Source organism: Lissotriton vulgaris, chromosome 1_1 (genome assembly GCF_964263255.1).
Source record: "Lissotriton vulgaris chromosome 1_1, aLisVul1.2, whole genome shotgun sequence".
In the NCBI taxonomy this organism is placed as follows: Eukaryota; Metazoa; Chordata; class Amphibia; order Caudata; family Salamandridae; genus Lissotriton; species Lissotriton vulgaris.
In genome coordinates, this window is record NC_141685.1 from 273,448,166 (window position 1) to 273,468,602 (window position 20,437).

Here is a 20,437-nt window from a genome sequence, read left to right on the forward strand (position 1 = left end):
TTTCAAAAAACACTAATTACAATTGGCTAAAATATTTTTTGAAAACATTTTCCAAAAATATTATTCGGGTCAGCCTACTTTTTTTTGATTTTTTTTCTCTCCTTTTTCCTGCCATAAGTAATTCTTTTTTTACAACATCGAATAACCCCAAGTATTCCAAATTGAAAAGGAAAAAAGAAATAGTATCATTTTTCCTAATTTTACAAAACCATTCCAAGTTTGCTAACAACTTTAAACATATTATTGGTTAAAAAATGCATTTTTTTATAAAACTGTTTTGTACGAACCTTTCAACTATAGAAATATTTTTTAAATGCTTCTTTACATTTAGATATAATTTTCAAAATTAATTTGGTTAGAAATACAAAATAATTTTGGAAATTGATTTTATTTGAAATCCAAAAATATCTAAGCAGATATGTTTTAAATACACCCTTTTATTTTTTAATTGAAATCAAATGCATAGTTTGGAAAAAAAACTACCATAATTAACAATAATTCAACTGTAATGAAAAATGAAATCATTTCAATCTCCAGAATGATCAATATAAACACTTTTAAAAAATATATCAAACTCAATTGCATTATAAATTCATGCAAAAAATATTTTTTTGCAAAATATGACAGTACTATAATAACATCCTACATTTTTTTCTACCTCCTTCCAGAACATTTTCTCACTATACAACCCTAGCTATTTACAAATATTGAAGCAAAAATAACCGGCCATTATTTATTCTATTCAAAAGGAAATTACCAACCAAACAAAACATATTCACCAAACCAAAACAACTGCTATATTACTTTTTTGCAGCCGAATGATTTTTTTTTAACCTACTGACCAACCAAGTGTAAATAAATAAAGATTACCTCCAAGCTTAACATAATAGAAACTATGTCATTCATAACACTTTTTAGAAACTATGTATACAAACAAAATTATTTCTGGATAGTGTTCCTAACCAAAATGACAGTAATAAATTGATGAAGCATTTTTCATTAATGTACTAACAACATTTATCAAATTTATAGTTGAAAGGAAATCGATTCAATCCATACTAATATAATAAAGAGAGAGCCCAAACTTTTGAGGCGGGTAATCTCAGGAACCATAGCACCAATCACAACACCCAATACGGCGTTGGAAAGGGCAATTGCAGCAGAAGGATATAGGTTATGCAGACGCCCACCATATACATTTAAAAGGTAAAAGAACTGTGCCAGCAAAGTAGTCCCTTGTGGGCGTGTCTGCGTTGTACTGTGGGCTTGTGCTGGGGGGGCGTGACAAATGCTGGGGGCATGTGGTACGTTCCGCCCTTCGGGCTGGACTGTTCCCATGAGGCACAGGGTCAAGGCTGATTTGCATATGGCCATGTCTGAACTGGGGTGGTGTGGAGTGCAAGAAAACGATGGATTTAGGCTCAGATCTCTGTACTGGGGTAAATGTATGACATTGTTCTGCATTCTGTCCATCAACTGTTGTTTTTGCATTTTTCACCCCGAGTGGGATGGGTATGCTCAGGCGTGAGTCCCATGCTCTGCACACTACTTGAATCAAGTTATCCTGGCTGAAAACGGCTGATAGCTAGGAATTAGTCCTAAAATGCTTGAGTCTGGTCTAGGAAAGACATGGCTTGACAGTACGGCCTGGAATGTTCCCATGAGGCACAGGGTCAAAGCTGAGGTGGTGTATTTAGGCCCAGATTTCTATATTGGGGTGAATGTATGACATTTTTCTGGATTCTGTCCATCAACTGCTGTTTTTACATTTTGCCCTTCATGCCATGTCTCATATCGTGTGCTGGGGGTGTGGGTGTGTGCGGGCGTGTGTTGTGTCAAATATTTCATTGTTTTTTTATTCCCAGATTCTGTACATTGCAGCTCCAGGTGTCCACCCTGCTCCCTTTAAATACCCCTGCACCCCATAATCAAAACCCACCCTTACTCTTTAAAATACCCCAACACCCTTAAACACTAACCCATCTTAACCCTATAAATACACCCTGTACCCCAAAACCCAAACCTATACCTAAATCCTAAAAATACCCCTGTACCCCATAAACCAAACCTAGCCCTGAACCCTAAAAATCCCCCTTTACCCCAAAACCCAAACCTAGCCCTGAACCATAAAAATAACCCAGTACCCCAAAACCCAAACCTACCTCTGAACCCTAAAATACCCCTGTACCCCAAAGCCCAAATCTAGCCCTGGACCCTAAAAATACCCCTGTACCTCAAAACCCACACCTAGCCCTTAACCCTTAAAATACCCCTGTACCCCAAAACCCAACACTACCCCTGTACCCTAAAAATACCCTTATACCCCAAAACCCAAACCTAGCCCTGAACCCTAAAAATACGCCTGTACCCAAAAACCCATACCATTCCCTAAACGCTAAAACTACCCCTGTACCCCATAACCCAAAACTATATCTGAACCCTTAAAGTACCCAAACACCCCAAAACATATTCCTCAGTACCCCAAAACATATACCCCTATACCCATACTTACCTTATCCAAACATTTTTTAAAAAACATGCTTTTATCATTCATGCATTTACAACGAATTTCGTTGAAAATGTATGCGTGGTAAAAACATATAAAATGTAATGCCATGCGTTATAATGGCATTGCTGAGTCATGGTACTTTCATAATGAAAGTATGCGTAGTGATGGTCTGCGGAAAGAAAGTTGCGGAATAATGGGTGTTTACCCTCCCCCGGGTAAGTACATTGGTGGCACTGCGGCCCACATCTCCAGCAACATACTCATATTTTTTCACCACCCATTTGAAAATGCACAGGTCTCTCGCATTGATGGCCAGCACCGACATACACTTTTAGACACACCTCCCGCCACAAGTTCTAGAATTGCGAACTTTAGAGCTGGAGAGATACGTTCGAATCTCAGCATCAGCTCAACATCCTGTGATTCCAGGCAAATCGCTTTGTCTCCCCGTGCCTACCACAAATGAATGTGTTTTTCTGTAATGTAAATTGTGCTCATGGCATGTTGTCGAGTTCACGCTTTATAATATTGCAAGGAAAAATAAAGTAGGGAAACTCAAGTTCACACACTACTGAACGCGCACTTTTAAGTGCATCAGCAGTGCACTGTGAATCGGAGCGTTTCACAGGCCTGTCACAGATAAGAAATGCTATCAAAACGAAATCCTACAAAACAATATACTACTGGCCGGCAGCAATTCATACCCGGACAACGTTGGGACGGGCTGCTAGTCACGGATGTATGACATTAGAACGCATACTATTACAACGCATGGTTTTACAACGCATTTTTTACAATGCAAATACTTTTACAACGCATGTTTTTACAACGAATACTATTACAACGCAAGATAGTGTTAATAATAGTAAAGTGCTATTACAAAGAAATCATTTACAACGTATACCTTTACAACGCAATAATAACAATTTTTTTTTTTTGTAAAATAAAACCTGGCACGGGATGTAGGGAAACTAGGGGTTTTGGGTGGGGAAGTGTCTTAAAATGTTGTGAAAAAACTGAACGTTATAATAAGGAAATGCCACGGTTTTATTAAAATTAATACTCGAGTATTGAAATTAATACCCGAGTATTAAAAATTAATACTCATGTAATCATAACTGTTGAACATTTTACACAGGCAAAGAAAATAAAAATACAATAAACTTAAAATATATTAGTATGAAAGAAAATAATTATTCGTAAACAGAAACATTATACATACACATAGTCGCCATTTTAAACTGTGTAGTTCCTAAATATGTTCTAAAGCTCTTTCCATGATTATAATACCTAGACACTACTTTCAAAATGGATGCCAAAAAGGAACGAAAAAGTGAAAACAACATCTCTTTACATGGAGTTTTAAATTATAACTTTCCACAGTAATAATTCGTATTTAAAAAAATAATACCAACGCCGTGTTTCTTAACAATAACAATGACACTGACAAAAACTTATAAATACAAGCCAGACACCAGTTTTAAAACAGTTGATTCTCAACTCCCAGAGTGACCAGACGCCAAAAGCTGACCCTCTGACCTCTTCATCAAGATAAGATCAGATTCGATTTCAGGAGCATTATTTTTCGTAATACAAGTGAGTTACTAAAACTAATGTTAGAAATGTTTTCTAGAAACAATTAAAACACTGCCCCTAATAAGTTTGTTTTTCCTATTTAAAGAAAATAATATAGCACCAAGATATTACTATAATTATGGATACATATGTCCATAAATAAAAAGCCCTACATATTTAAAGCAGACTAAAATCTAAATAAAATTGCCTATTATTTAAAATTATTTTCAATGAAATAAACATATATTATTTTTCACACATCACAAAATGTTAAATTTTTTTTATTAGTCGAACTACTATAAACTGCGACGAAAAAGCCCAGTTTAAATAAATTGGATTTTGCTACAGAAGCAACACTCCTCTTCAAGAATGATTTGAAGGTACTTTTCGAATTTTTAAAAATGACAATTTTAAACAAATGAAACGAAAATAATTTTTTTAATCCACATATATTTAATCTGATTTTCACAGAGAAATTCTATTTCGATAAAATAAAAAAATACTTTCTACTTTGAAAATTGAAACGTCGACTTTTAAAGAAGGTAAATATTTTATTATTAACATAACTGCATTTTTTAAATTTAGTCATTAATGAAGAAAAGATTCATAAAGAATAAAAAGTATAGAGATAAAAATAATTTAGAGAAGTCCAAGAAGGTGCAGCAGTATGGAAAATGTGAAATGGTGTAGGGGTAAGAATAACTATTCTAATTCCAGGAAGGTGCAGCAGTAGGAAAAGTGTGGAATAGTGTCGTGGTAACAAATACTATTCTTACTCCATGAAGGTGCAGTAGTCGAGAAAGTGTGGGATGTTGTAGGGGTAAGAATTACAATTCTAACTCCTGGAAGGTGCAGCAGTAGGGAAAGTGTGGGATGGTGTAGTGGTAAGAATTACTATTCTAACACCAGGAAGGTGCAGCAGTAGAGAAAGTGTGGGATGGTATAGGGGTTAGAATTACTATTCTAACTCCAGGAAGGTACAGCAGTAGGGAAAGTGTGGGATAGTGTAGGGGTAAAAATTACTATTCTAACTCCAGGAAGGAGCAGCAGTAGGGAAAGTGTGGGATGGTATAGGGGTAAGAATTACTATTCTAAGTCAAATAACATGTAGCAGTAGGGAAACTGTGTAATAGTGTAGGGTAATAATTACTTTTCAAACTCCAGGAAGGTGCAGCAGCAATAAAATTGTAGGATGGTGCAGGATAACAATTTCTATTATAACTCCAGGTAGGTGCAGCAGTAGGGAAAGTATAGGATGATGTAGGGGTATTATTTTCTATTCTAACTCCAGGTAGGTGCAGCAGTAGGGAAAGTGTAGGATGGTAAAGAGGTATAATTTTCTATTTCTATTTCTTTTGCTAATCAACCCTTCCTTCTCCATGACAACGAAAACCCTCAAAAACGTATTCTAATTTTTAGTACTCCCCGCAACCTTGTAAAGTTAGAAAATAGTGAAATTTGGATGATGGATGGGGCGTTTAAAAGTACACCCCATCCATTCATGCAAATTTACACTATACACGCTAAAATTAACCATTATGTGATCCCCTTAGTATATAGTTTGCTGCCTGATAAGACTTCTACAACCTACACTGAACTTTTATCAGTTATTAAAAATACAACAACAAAAAGTCATCGTACACAAGAACACCATCCGCATCTCCACCAACTCCGACGACACCTTCACCGCCGCCGAACACCTGCACTTCCAGATACACACTGACCCCAAGACCACCCTCCGAGGCACCCTCATCTACATACCCCCTGGACCACGCACACAATTCAGCGAAGACATTGCAGACTTCGTCAGCCCGCACGCCCTGCCCTCCGCCGACTACATCCTCCTAGAGGACCTCAACTTCCACCTGGAGAACAACAACGACAGAAACACCACCGCCCTGCTGGACAACCTCGGACTCAAGCAACTGGTGAACACTCCCACCCACTACGCCGGCCACACGCTTGACCCCATCTTCTCATCCAGCAAGCACATCTCCTTCAGCCACGCCACCGGACTCCACTGGACCGACCACAGCTGCGTCCACTTCAGCTTCAGAAAAACTGCGACCCACCACCACCCGCAACAGGTTCCCCGCCGGAGCTGGAGCAAGATCACCGCCGAGCAGCTCACCGCCTCCCTCAGCCAGAACACCCCCACCAACACAACGGACCCCAACGAAGCAGCCAGCAACCTCACCAAGTGGCTGACCGCCTGCGCCAACGACATCGCACCACTAATGAACCCCCCCAACAGACCCAGCAGCAAGAAAACCCCCTGGTTCATCGGCGAACTCAAGGAATCCAAGAAGAACTGCCGCACCCTGGAGAAAGCCTGGCGGCTCGACCACACCACAGACAACAGGACCGCCCTCAAGCACGCCACCCGCAAACACCATCAGCTGATCCGCGCCACCAAGAAGTCGGCACTCAAAGAACGACTGGACAACAACGCCCATGACAGCAAGGAACTTTTCAGCATTGTCAAAGAGTTCTCGAACCCCAGCGCCAGAAACAACGACATCACCCCCTCGCAAGACCTCTGCAACTCACTCGCCGCGTTCTTCCACCGCGAGATCGCCGACATACACAACAGCTTCGACGCACAGACCACGCACCCTATCACCGAACCAACGCCCGCCATCCACCACCCCCTGCAACTGGACCCCGATCAGCACCGAAGACACCACCCGCACGATGAACTCCATCCACTCCGGATCACCAACCGACCCCTTCCCACACCACGTTTTCAACAAAGCCAACGTCATCATCGCACCCCATCTCTGGAACATCATCAACTCCTCCTTCCACACCGCCACCTTCCCGGAGAGCTGGAAGCCCACCGAGCTGACCGCCCTCCTGAAGAAACCAACGGCGGACCCCACCGACCTCAAGAACTACCGTCCCATCTCGCTCCTTCCCTTTCCGGCCAAAGTCATCGAGAAGACCGTCAACAGACAGCTTGCCGCCTTCCTCGAGACCAACGGATCCCTCGACCCCTCGCAGTCCGGGTTCCGGGCCAAACACAGCACTGAGACCGCCCTAATCGCAGCCAACGACGACATCAGAACCCTGATCGACAACGGGGAAACAGCGGCCCTCATCCTCTTGGACCTCTCTGCGGCGTTCAACACCGTCTGCCACCGCACCCTAGTGAAGCGCCTCAGCAACATCGGGATCCGAGAGAAAGCACTGGAGTGGATCATCTCATTCCTCGCCGGAAGAACCCAGAGAGTCCGCCTCCCCCCGTTCAGATCCGAGGCCACCGAAGTCATCTGCAGCGTACCACAAGGATCTACCCTCAGCCCAACCCTCTTCAACGTCTACATTAGCCCCCTCGCAGCCATCGCACGCCAACACAACCTCAACATCATCTCCTACGCCGACAACACCCAGCTGATCCTCTCCCTCACCAACGACCCCACCACCGCCAGAGCCAACCTACATGAAGGGATGAAAGACGTCGCCGACTGGATGAGGAACAGCTGCCTCAAACTGAACTCAGACAAGACGGAAGTCCTCCCCCTGGGATCTTCACCCTCCGCCTGGGACGACTCCAGGTGGCCCCCGGCCCTGGGCACCGTTCCAAAGCCAACAGACCGCGCACGCAACCTGGGCTTCATCCTGGACTCCTCCCTGTCGATGACCAGACAAGTCAACGCCATCTCATCTTCATGCTTCAACACCCTGCGCATGCTCCGCAAGATCTTCAGATGGATCCCCACTGAAACCAGGAAGATCGTCACCCAGGCACTCGTCACCAGCCGCCTGGACGACGGGAACACCCTCTACGCCGGAACCACAGCCAAACTTCAAAAAAGACTCCAGCGCATCCAGAACGCCTCCGCACAACTCATCCTGGACATCCCACGACACAGCCACATCACCAGACACCTGAGAGACATGCACTGGCTTCCCGTCAGCAAGAGGATCACGTTCAGACTCCTCACCCACGCATGCAAGGCTCTCCACGACCTGGGCCCCAAGTACCTCAACGGCCGAATGACCTTCTACACGCCCACCCGCCAGCTACGATCAACCAGCCACGCCCTCGCCACCGTACCACGCATCTGCAAAGAAACCGCCGGAGGAAGATCCTTCTCCTACCTGACAGCCAAGACCTGGAACACCCTCCCCACCCACCTTCGGCGAACCCAGGACCATCTCTCCTTCGGAAGGCAGCTCAAGACCTGGCTGTTCGATCAGTAGCGTTCCCCCTCCCCCAGCGCCTTGAGACCCTCCCGGGTGAGTAGCACGCTTTATAAATGCAGTGATTGATTGATTGAAAAAGTCCTAGGAAAATAATAGTAGATTTTGAATTGAGCATGATCAATGTGATCAGTAAAACGTACACGGATACCCAAATTCAGGGGTGTTTTTCAATTTTTCCCAGGCATTCTGGCGTAAATTACAGAAAACATCCCTGGTTACAGAATACTCCACAGACAGCAAACTCCAAGTTGAATTAAAAAAATTAACTGCGCTTTGTTTTGCTCCTCCCGAAAGTGTAGATGAGTACTACACAGCCATTACTGAATCTGAATATTACAATCAAAATGAAGACAAATTGGCACCCATCCTAAATTATTTTGAAGACACATGGATTGGGCACCTAAGCGGATCGGGTCGCAGAAGGAAACCACGTTTTCATGTGGAGCGGTGGAACTGTTACACGAGCTGTTTAGAGGGAGAAGCTAAAACAAATAATTGAGGGATGGCATAACTCCTTCAACCATACAATTGGAAAACCTCACCCTAATTTCTACTCATTTTTGGAAACTTTGAAGAAGGAGCAAAGTTTCCAAGAAATGAGACTTTCCCAAGCATTAAGTGGTAGTCTAAACCCACGAGTTACAAAAAAAAAAAGGAGATGTCTGAAAGACTATTGGGTATAATGCAACAGTTTTCGTTGTGTGTGGCTCTAGACTATCTCGAAAATGTGGCTAACATTCTAAGTTTCTAAAAAATAATTTGACCTTACTTTCCTGCTTTACCCTAAATTTTAAAAAACACTAATTACAATTGGCTAAAATATTTTTTGAAAACATTTTCCAAAAATTTTATTCGGGTCAGCCTACTTTTTTTTGCTTTTTTTTCCTCTTTTTTCCTGCCATAAGTAATCCTTTTTTTTACAACATCGAATAACCCCAAGTATTCCAAATTGAAAAGGAAAAAAGAAATAGTATAATTTTTTCCAAATTTTACAAAACCATTCCAAGTTTGCTAACAACTTTAAACATATTATTGGTTAAAAAATGCATTTTTTAATAAAACTGTTTTGTACGAACCTTTCAACTATAGAAATATTTTTTAAATGCTTCTTTAAATTTAGATATAATTTTCAAAATTAATTTGGTCAGAAATACAAAATATTTTGGAAATTGATTTTATTTTAAATCCAAAAATATCTAAGCAGATATGTTTTAAATACACCCTTTTATTTTTTAATTGAAATCAAATGCATAGTTTGGAAAAAAAACTACCATAATTAACAATAATGAAAAATTAAATCATTTCAATCTCCAGAATGATCAATATAAACACTTTTAAAAAATATATCATACTCAATTGCATAATAAATTCATGCAAAAAATAATTTTTTGCAAAATATGACAGTACTATAATAACATCCTAAATTTATTTCTACCTCCTTCCAGAACGTTTTCTCACTATACAACCCTAGCTATTTACAAATTTGAAGCAAAAATAACCGGCCATTATTTATTCTATTCAAAAGGAAATTACCAGCCAAACAAAACATATTCACCAAACCAAAACAACTGCTATATTATTTTTTGCAGCCAAATGATTTTTTTTTAACCTACTGACCAACCAAGTGTAAATAAATAAAGATTCCCTCCAAGCTTAACATAATAGAAACTATGTCATTCATAACACTTTTTAGAAACTATGCATTCAAACAAAATTATTTCTGGATAGTGTTCCTAACCAAAATGACAGTAATAAATTGATGAAGCATTTTTCATTAATGTACTAACAACATTTATCAAATTTATAGTTGAAAGGAAATCGATTCAATTTATAATAAAATGCATTTACAATTTCATTTTTTTAAAACAAAATAGTAATGTAAAACAATCTTAAAACATTATGTTTTCATTTGTTTCAAACAAAACCTATACATGATTTAATTATCTCTTATACTTTTTGCGACCCGACATAGGCATACACTAGTAACACGATCGTCGACATGTTGTTTTACAAGTTTAACATTACATTCTAAAAAAGCAACATCTCCTTATCCTTTCTTTACAATATATGTATTCTTTTTTAAACTAAACATGTATATTTAAAGTTAGAAATGTTACCTACCTGGAAGTAGATCAGCTTCCAGCTGCTTCCTGCATCGATGCTCTTCAAAATGGCCGCTTACGTTTACGTTTACGTGAATACGTCTTAGAAAGCTGCAAAGATTGAAAAAGGACTATTTATTTCTTTAATTTATTGATTTAATTATTAATTGTTTATAAATCGTATTTTACATGTAAAAAAATGACAAATATATGAAAAATAAAAAAAATGCAAATTTTCTATATTTTTTGAATAATAAAAAAACAAAAATTAAGTATGTTATATTTGTTTTATTAATGTACTAGCAGCCCGTCCAGACGTTGTCCGGGTATGAATTGCTGCCGGACAGTAGAATATTGTTTTGTAGGATTTCGTTTTGATAGCATTTCTTATCTGTGACAGGCCTGTGAAACGCTCTGATTCACAGTGCACTGCTGATGCACTTAAGAGTGCGCGTTCAGTAGTGTGTAAACTCAAGTTTCCCTACTTTATTTTTCCTTGCAATATTATATAGCGCGAACTCGACAACATGGCATGAGCATAATTTACATTACAGAAGAACACATTCATTTGTGGTAGGCAAGGGGAGACAAAGCGATTTGCCTGGAATCACAGGATGTTGAGCTGATGCCGAGATTCAAACGTAGCTCCCCAGCTCTAAAGTTCGCAATTCTAGAACTTGTGGCGGGAGGTGTGTCTAAAAGTGTATGTTGGTGCTGGCCATCAATGAGGGAGACCTGTGCATTTTTCAAATGGGTGTAGAAAAGTATGTTGCTGGAGATGTGGGCCGCCGTGCCACCAATGTACTTACCGGGGAAAGGTAAACACCCATTATTCCGCAACTTTCTTTCAGCATACCATCACTCCGCATACTTTCATTACGAAAGTACCATGACTCTGCAATGCCAGTATAGCGCATGGCATTACATTTTATATGCTTTTACCACGCATACATTTACAATGAAATTTGTTGTAAATGCATGAATGGTAAAAGCATGTTTTTATTAAATGTTTGGATACGGTAAGTATGGGTATAGGGGTATATGCTTTGGGGTACTGAGGTATATCTTTTGGGGTGTTAGGGTATTTTAAGTATTCAGATATAGTTTTGGGTTATGAGGTACAGGGGTATTTTTAGGGTTTGGGGCTAGATTTGGGTTGTGGGGTACAGGGGTATTTTAGAGTTCAGAGGTAGGTTTGGGTTTTGGGGTACAGAGTTATTTTTAGGGTTCAGGGCTAGGTTTGGGTTTTGGGGTACATGGTTATTTTTAGGGTTCAGGGGTAGGTTTGGGTTTTGGGGTACAGGGGTATTTTAAGGGTTCAGGGCTAGGTTTGGGTTTTAGGGGTATTTTTGGGTTCAGGGGTAGGTTTGGGCTTTGGGGTACAGTGGTATTTTTAGGGTTCAGGGCTAGGTTCAGGGGTACAGGGGTATTTTTAGGGTACAGGGGTAGGTTTGGGTTTTGAGGTACAGGGGTATTTATAGGGTTCAGGGCTAGGTTTGGGTTTTGGGGTACAGGGTATATTTATAGGGTTAAGATGGCTTAGTGTTTAAGGGTGTTGGGGTATTTTAAGGAGTAAGGGTGGGTTATGATTATGGGGGGCAGGGGTATTTAAAAGGAGCAGGGTGGACACCCGGAGCTGGAATGTACAGAACCTGGGAAGAAAAAACAATGAAATATTTGGCACAACGCTTGCTTTCATTTTCCCGTAATCCCGCGCCCCGCACACACCCACAGTCCACGCCCACCATATGAGATATGGCATGAAAGAACCACAACACAAAAACAACAGTTGACGGACAGAATGCAGAACAATGTCATACATTCACCCCAGTACAGAGATTTGAGCTTAAATCCTCCATTTTTTTGCACTTCCACACCACCCCAGTTCAGACATGACCCTGTGCCTCATGGGAACAGTCCAGCCCAAACTGCCAAGCCATGTCTTTTCTGGACCAGAATCATACATCCTACGACCATTTTCTGACTATCAGCCATCTTCAACAGGATAACATGACTCCAGTGGTGTGGAGAGGATGGGACTCACGTCTAAGCATACCCATACCTCTCGGGGTGACAAATGCAAAAACAACAGTTGATGGACAAAATGCAGAACAATGTCAAACATTCACCCCAGTACAGAGATCTGGGCCTAAATACATCGTTTTTTTGCACTCCACACCACCCCAGTTCAGACATGGCCATATGCAAATCAGCCTTGACCCTGTGCCTCATGGGAACAGTCCAGCCCAAAGGGCGGAACGTACCACACGCCCCCAGCGTTTGTCACGCCCCCAGCTCATGCCCACAGCACAACGCAGACACGCCCACAAGGGACTACTTTGCTGGCACGGTTCTTTTACCTTTTAAATGTATATGGTGGGTGTCTGCATAGCCTATGTCCTTCTGCTGCAACTGCCCTTTTCAACGCTGTATTGGGTGTTGTGATTGGTGCTGTGGTTCCTGAGATTACCCGCCTCAAAGGTTTGGGCAATCTTAAAACATTATGTTTTCATTTGTTTCAAACAAAACCTATACATGATTTAATTATCTCTTATACTTTTTGCGACCCGACATAGGCATACACTAGTAACACGATCGTCGACATGTTGTTTTACATGTTTTACATGCATACTAATATAATAAAGAGAGAGCCCAAACCTTTGAGGCGGGTAATCTCAGGAACCACAGCACTAATCACAACACCCAATACAGCGTTGGAAAGGGCAGTTGCAGCAGAAGGACATAGGCTATGCAGACGCCCACCATATACATTTAAAAAGTAAAAGAACCGTGCCAGCAAAGTAGTCCCTTGTGGGCGTGTCTGCGTTGTGCTGTGGGCTTGTGCTGGGGGGGCGTGACAAATGCTGGGGGCGTGTGGTACGTTCCGCCCTTCGGGCCGGACTGTTCCCATCAGGCACAGGGTCAAGTCTGATTTGCATATGGCCATGTCTGAACTGGGGTGGTGTGGAGTGCAAAAAAACGATGGATTTAGGCCCAGATCTCTGTACTAGGGTGAATGTATGACATTGTTCTGCATTCTGTCCATCTACTGTTGTTTTTGCATTTGTCACCCCGAGTGGGATGGGTATGCTCAGACGTGAGTCCCATGCTCTCACACCACTGGAGTAAAGCCAACCTGGCTGAAGATGGATGATAGCCAGAAGTTGGTCATAGGATTCTTGAGTCTAATCCAGGAAAGATATGGATTGTCAGTTCAGCCTGGAATGTTCCTATGAGGCACAGGGTCAAGGCAGATGTGGTGTGGAGTTCAAAAAAAATGATGGATTTAGCCCCAGATCTCTGTATTGGGGTGAATGTATGACATTGTTCTGCATTCTGTCCATCAACTGTTGTTTTTACATTCCGCCCTTCATGCAATATCTCATGTTGTGTGCGGGGTGTGCGTTGTGTCAAATATTTCATTGTTCTTTCTTCCCAGGTTCTGTACATTACAGCTCCGGGTATCTACCCTGCTTCCTTTAAATACCCCTGCACCCCATAATCAAAACCCACACTTACTCCTTAAAATACCCCAACACCCTTAAACACTAACCCATCTTAACCCTATAAATATACCCTGTACCCCAAAACCCAAACCTATACCTAAATCCTAAAAATACCCCTGTACCCCAAAAACCAAACTTAGCCCTGAACCCTTAAAATACCCCTGTACCCCAAAACCCAAACCTATCCCTGAACCCTTAAAATACCCCTGTATCCCAAACCCCAAACCTACCCCTGAACCCTAAAAATACCCCTGCACCCCAAAACCCAAACCTAGCCCTGAACCATAAAAATAACCCTGTACCCCAAAACCCAAACCTACCCCTGAACCCTAAAATACCCCTGTACCCCAAAACCCAAACCTAGCCCTGAACCCTAAAAATACCCCTATACCCCAAAACCCAAACCTAGCCCTGAACCCTTAAAATACCCCTGTACCCCAAAACCCATACCTATCCCTAAACACTAAAACGACCCCTGTACCCCATAACCCAAAACTATATCTGAACCCTTAAAATACCCAAACACCCCAAAACATATACCTCAGTACCCCAAAACATATACCCCTATACCCATACTTACCTTATCCAAACATTTTTAAAAAAAACATGCTTTTACCATTCATGCATTTACAACGAATTTCATTGTAAATGTATGCATGGTAAAAGCATATAAAATGTAATGCCATGCGTTATAATGGCATTGCGGAGTCATGGTACTTTCATAATGAAAGTATGAGGAGTGATTGTCTGCGGAAAGAAAATTGCGGAATAATGGGTGTTTGCCCTCCCCCGGTAAGTACATTGGTGGCACGGTGGCCCACATCTCCAGCAACATACTCATATTTTTTCAACACCGATTTGAAAAATGCACAGGTCTCTCTCATTGATGGCCAGCACCGACATACACTTTTAGACACACCTCCCGCCACAAGTTCTAGAATTGCGAACTTTAGAGCTGGGGAGCTACGTTCGAATCTCGGCATCAGGTCAACATCCTGTGATTCCAGGCAAATTGCTTTGTCTCCCCGTGCCTACCACAAATTAATGTGTTCTTCTGTAATGTAAATTGTGCTCATGCCATGTTGTCGAGTTTGAGCTTTATAATATTGCAAGGAAAAATAAAGTAGGGAAAGTCGAGTTCTCACACTACTGAATGCGCACTCTTAAGAGCATCAGCAGTGCACTGTGAATCAGAGCGTTTCACAGGCCTGTCACAGATAAGAAATGCTATCAAAACGAAATCCTACAAAACAATATACTACTGGCTGGCAGCAATTCATACCCGGACAACGTCGGGACGGGCTGCTAGTTAAATTCTAATTAGGCAACCTCTCCTTATCCTTTCTTTACAATATATGTATTCTTTTTTAAGCTAAACATGTATAATTAAAGTTAGAAATGTTTCCTACCTAGACGTAGATCAGCTTCCAGCTGCTTCCTGCATCGATGCTCTTCAAAATGGCCGCTTACGTTTACGTTTACGTGAATACGTCATAGAAAGCTGCAAAGATTGAAAAAGGACTATTTAATACTTTAATTTATTGATTTAATTATTAATTGTTTATAAATCGTATTTTACATGTAAAACAATGACAAATATATGAAAAAAATTTTAAAAATGCAAAATTTCTATATACTTTTTGAATAATAAAAAACCAAAAATTAAGTATGTTATATTTATTTTATTAATGTACTAGCAGCCCGTCCCGACGTTGTCCGGGTATGAATTGCTGCCGGCCAGTCGTATATTGTTTTGTAGGATTTCGTTTTGATAGCATTTCTTATCTGTGACAGGCCTGTGAAACGCTCTGATTCACAGTGCACTGCTGATGCACTTAAGATTGTGCGTTCAGTAATGTGTAAACTCGAGTTTCCCTACTTTATTTTTCCTTGCAATATTATATAGCGCGAACTCGACAACATGGCATGAGCACAATTTACATTACAGAAGAACACATTCATTTGTGGTAGGCACGGGGAGACAAAGCGATTTGCCTGGAATCACAGGATGTTGAGCTGATGCCGAGATTCAAACGTAGCTCCCCAGCTCTAAAGTTCGCAATTCTAGAACTTGTGGCGGGAGGTGTGTCCAAAAGTGTATGTCGGTGCTGGCCATCAATGAGAGAGACCTGTGCATTTTTCAAATGGGTAGTGAAAAGTATGTTGCTGGAGATGTGGGCCGCCGTGCCACCAATGTACTTACCGGGGGAAGGTAAACACCCATTATTCCGCAACTTTCTTTCCGCATACCATCACTCAGCATACTTTCATTACGAAAGTACCATGACTCCGCAATGCCAGTATAGCGCATGGCATTACATTTTATATGCTTTTACCACGCATACATTTACAACGAAATTCGTTGTAAATGCATGAATGGTAAAAGCATGTTTTTTTTAAATGTTTGGATACGGTAAGTATGGGTATAGGGGTATATGTGTTGGGGTACTGAGGTTTATCTTTTGGGGTGTTTGGGTATTTTTAGTGTTCAGATATAGATTTGGGTTATGGGGTACAGGGGTATTTTTAGGGTTCGGGGCTAGGTTTGGGTTGTGGGGTACAGGGGTATTTTAGAGTTCAGGGGCAGGTTTGGGTTTTGGGGTACAAGGTTATTTTTAGGGTTCAGGGCTAGGTTTGGGTTTTGGGGTACAGGGTTATTTTTAGGGTTCAGGGGTAGGTTTGGGTTTTGGGGTACCACACGCCCCCAGCGTTTGTCACGCCCCCAGCACATGCCCACAGCACAACGCAGACACGCCCACAAGGGACTACTTTGCTGGCACGGTTCTGTTACCTTTTAAATGTATATGGTGGGTGTCTGCATAGCCTATGTCCTTCTGCTGCAACTGCCCTTTCCAACGCTGTATTGGGTGTTGTGGTTGGTGCTGTGGTTCCTGAGATTACCCGCCTCAAAGATTTGGGCTCTCTCTTTATTATATTAGTATGGATTTAATCTAGCATTACTTCTTTTAAATATTTATTTACTTGGAAATTAATGATTTTAAATCCTCACCTTCATCCTTCATCCTTTTCCATTCTAATCATCCCCTTTCTTCTTCATTGACACCTTCCTTTTCTTTTCCGCGGGATGACCAGCTTCAACTATGGAAATAAATGAAGGACAATTGCTCCCATTTGAATCAATGCAAAACCATGGGAACTTTTTTTCCAAAATGTATGTTAAATTATGTAACAACTTAATTTTTTTTTTAAATTATACTTATATATTATGTCACCTAAAATATTTAATAATAATTTTTTTAAATGTTTTAATTAAGTTTTTTTATTAATGTACTTATTCAAAAATTAACCAAATAATAATAATACATTTCCAATAATCGTTTTATTCCTCAAAATAATAAAATAAAATTACTAATTTATATTAAAATTAAAAAATAAATTAATAAATATTTGAATACTTTTTCCATATTATTAAAATAAAAATACTAAAGTAATATTTCTTAATTAAAAAGTATATTTTAATTTTTAAAGTTGAACAAATGTATACATTTTCTAAATATAAGTTCTTCATTTTAATTGATATATTTTAAAATACATCAGTATATATTTATAAACTTTAATAAGAAAAATTGTCATTATCAGTATTTTTAAAAAAAATGCTAGAGTATTAATTTCCATTATTATATAAATAAACATAATTAATACTCTTAATAAAAAAATAATACTAAAGTATTATTTATTTAAACTCAAATTAATAATTCAACTTCTATAAATAAAAATATTTTTTCAACAATTTTCAAATTGATCTATAAATAGAAAAAATAAATACTCTTTATAAAATATTAATGCTAAAGTATTATTTCTAAATACTCATTAATATATCTAATACAAAAAAAAGTAAAAAATTATTATAACAATAAATAAAAAACAACTACAATATTAAATAATATTTTTTATAAAAAATATAAAAAATATATAAAGAAACATAATACTTACGATGTAAAGGTACTTGCGTTGTAAAGGTCCTTGCGTTGTAAAAACATGCATTGTAAAATCATGTGTTGTAAATACACTTGCGTTGTAAAAGTTTCGATGTAATGGTAGTGCGTTGTAAAAGTTGCGTTGTAAAGGTTGTTCACCCCTCAAGCCCAAACGTCTGCCCAACATCTTCACGGTAGAACGTGCACACCGGGCACCTATCCCTAAACCAAAACCAGGTGCACTGCCCAAGGACAATCATCGCAAAAATCCTTAACTATAATAATAATAATAATAATAATAATAATAATAATAAAAAGATTTATAAAGCGCTTGGTGACGCCTTCTCGGCGTGTCCCCGCGCTGAGGAGACAGGATGCGTGCAGCAAGCAATGGTGGCTCCTCTGCTCAGCTTTGTATTTAAAGATTGTACAAGTGGGTTTTTAAGAGTTTTCTGAACTTGACTTCAGATCCTTCCAATCTGGGGCTAATCGGTAGTCTGTTCCAGTTCCTAGCCGCTACCAGTCTGAAAGAGTGGCCTCCCAATGTTGCTCTTTTTACGAGGGGAATCTTCAGTAAGCCCGCTCCTACTGAGCGTAGAGCTCTGGTTGGCTCATAAATGTGTACCAGGTCTTGAAGATAGGATGGTGCTTTATGCCATATAATCCTGTGGCATATTAAGAGCGCTTTATACAGCACTCTCTTTCTGACCGGTAGCCAGTGTAGCGCCGCAAGAGCTGGTTTAGAGGCTGCTCTTTTATGGAGTCTCAGCACCAGGCGGGCGGCCGTATTTTGAAGGACTTGCAATCGCCCCAAGCATTTTTCGTTGGTGCCTAAGAGCAGGACATTTCCGTAATCCATACAGGAAGTAACCAGTGCTTGTGTCATGGTGCGTCTGGCCTCCAGCGGGAGTAAGTCTAACGTGTGGTTGAGAATTTTTAGTCTCCCAAAACACTATCCCACTAGTCGGTTCACGTGGCCCTCATACGATAGTTTGGGATCAACCCATATTCCCAGCTTCTGTGCCTCCTTACAGGGAATGGGCGTGGGGCCCAGACATGGTGGCCACCAGTCCACTGTCCAGCTTGAATTGCTCCCTCCAATCACCATTACCTCCGTCTTGGAGCCGTTAAGCTTTAGACAGTGAGAGTTCATCCATCCTGCCAAGGCCTGCATACAGGCCTTGAAGTTAGATGCCGCTGTAGAAGGGGCTTGGGACAGGGAGATCAGCAGTTGGGTGTCATCGGCGTAGGAGACTAACTCCACTCCATACGCTTGCACCACTTCTGCCAAGGGGGCCATATACAGATTAAACAAACTTGGGCTCAGGGCCGAGCCCTGAGGCACCCCTTGTTCTAGCGCTATAGCAGATGATTTAAAGGAGCCCCGTTGGACCAGGAAGCTTCGGTCAGTGAGGAATGCTTTCAGCTAGCTTAGCGCGGATTCAGTGATACCTGCTTTGTTTAGACACTGTAGCAAGATGGCATGAGCTACAGTGTCAAACACCTCACTGAGGTCAAGCATTACCAGTACCATGGTGTGTCCGGAATCCGCCCCTAGCCGCAGGGTCTCTGTCGCTCTCAAAAGGGCCGTCTCCGTAGAGAAGCCTGGTCGGAAACCTGATTGAGAGGAATGTAGGAGGTTGTTCTTCTCTAAGTGTGCCATAAGTTGTATAATGGCCACTTTCTCTGCCACTTTGGCCAGGTACGGTAGTAAGGAGATCGGTCTTAAGTTTTCGAGAACTTCATGGCTAACATTGGGTTTCTTTTTAATGGGAAGAACTACCGCTTTTTTCCAGTCATCCGGGAGTGTTCCGGAGGCAAATGAGACCTGAAGCACATGCCTAATATAAGGTTCCAGCACCGTGAGGCTCTCCCCCAACACCCGAGGTGGTGCTGGGTCCCGAGGGGAGCCAGATTTAATACCCTGGCAGATGCTGATTAGTGTCTCTGGAGGGGGTACCGAAAAGACCTTTAGACAGTTCTCCACCTTACTTGCCCCCGCCTTTTCCTCAAAGTCCCGTCCACATGTCGTGTTGCCCGAGAAGGTCGCATAGATATCTTTGACCTTTCCTGCAAAATAGTTGGCTATTCTGTTACATTCATAGACTGAATCATTTTCTGGTGTATTTGTATTTACTACCACTGAGATCTCTTTAAAAATTTTGAACAATTCTCTCGAGGAGTTTTCTGCCTCCCCAATACGGTTTTTATAGTGCATGGCCTTCGTTCTTCGCACTTTAATTTGATATTTTCTCTGTGCTTCCTTGTAAGTAGTCTTGGTTTGAGGGCAAAAGTCTATCCGCCACTTCCGCTCCAGTTTTTTACATTCTGATTTGGCAGCCTGCAACTCTGGAGTAAACCAAGGGGCAGACGTTTTACCTCGGCTTCCTATCTTCAATGAGCACATCGGGGCCGCTGCATATAGGGCATTTAGAATGCGCCTCTCAAGTTTGCTATTTGCACTTTCACAGTCAGCGCCTCCCGGTGGACCCCCTTGCTCTAATAGTTGATTGAAGGTTTTTTGTGAGAAGTGCTTCCATTTACATTTGGGATAACTGTTTTTATTCCCTCTGTGGGTAACTGTATGTGGACTGTGGA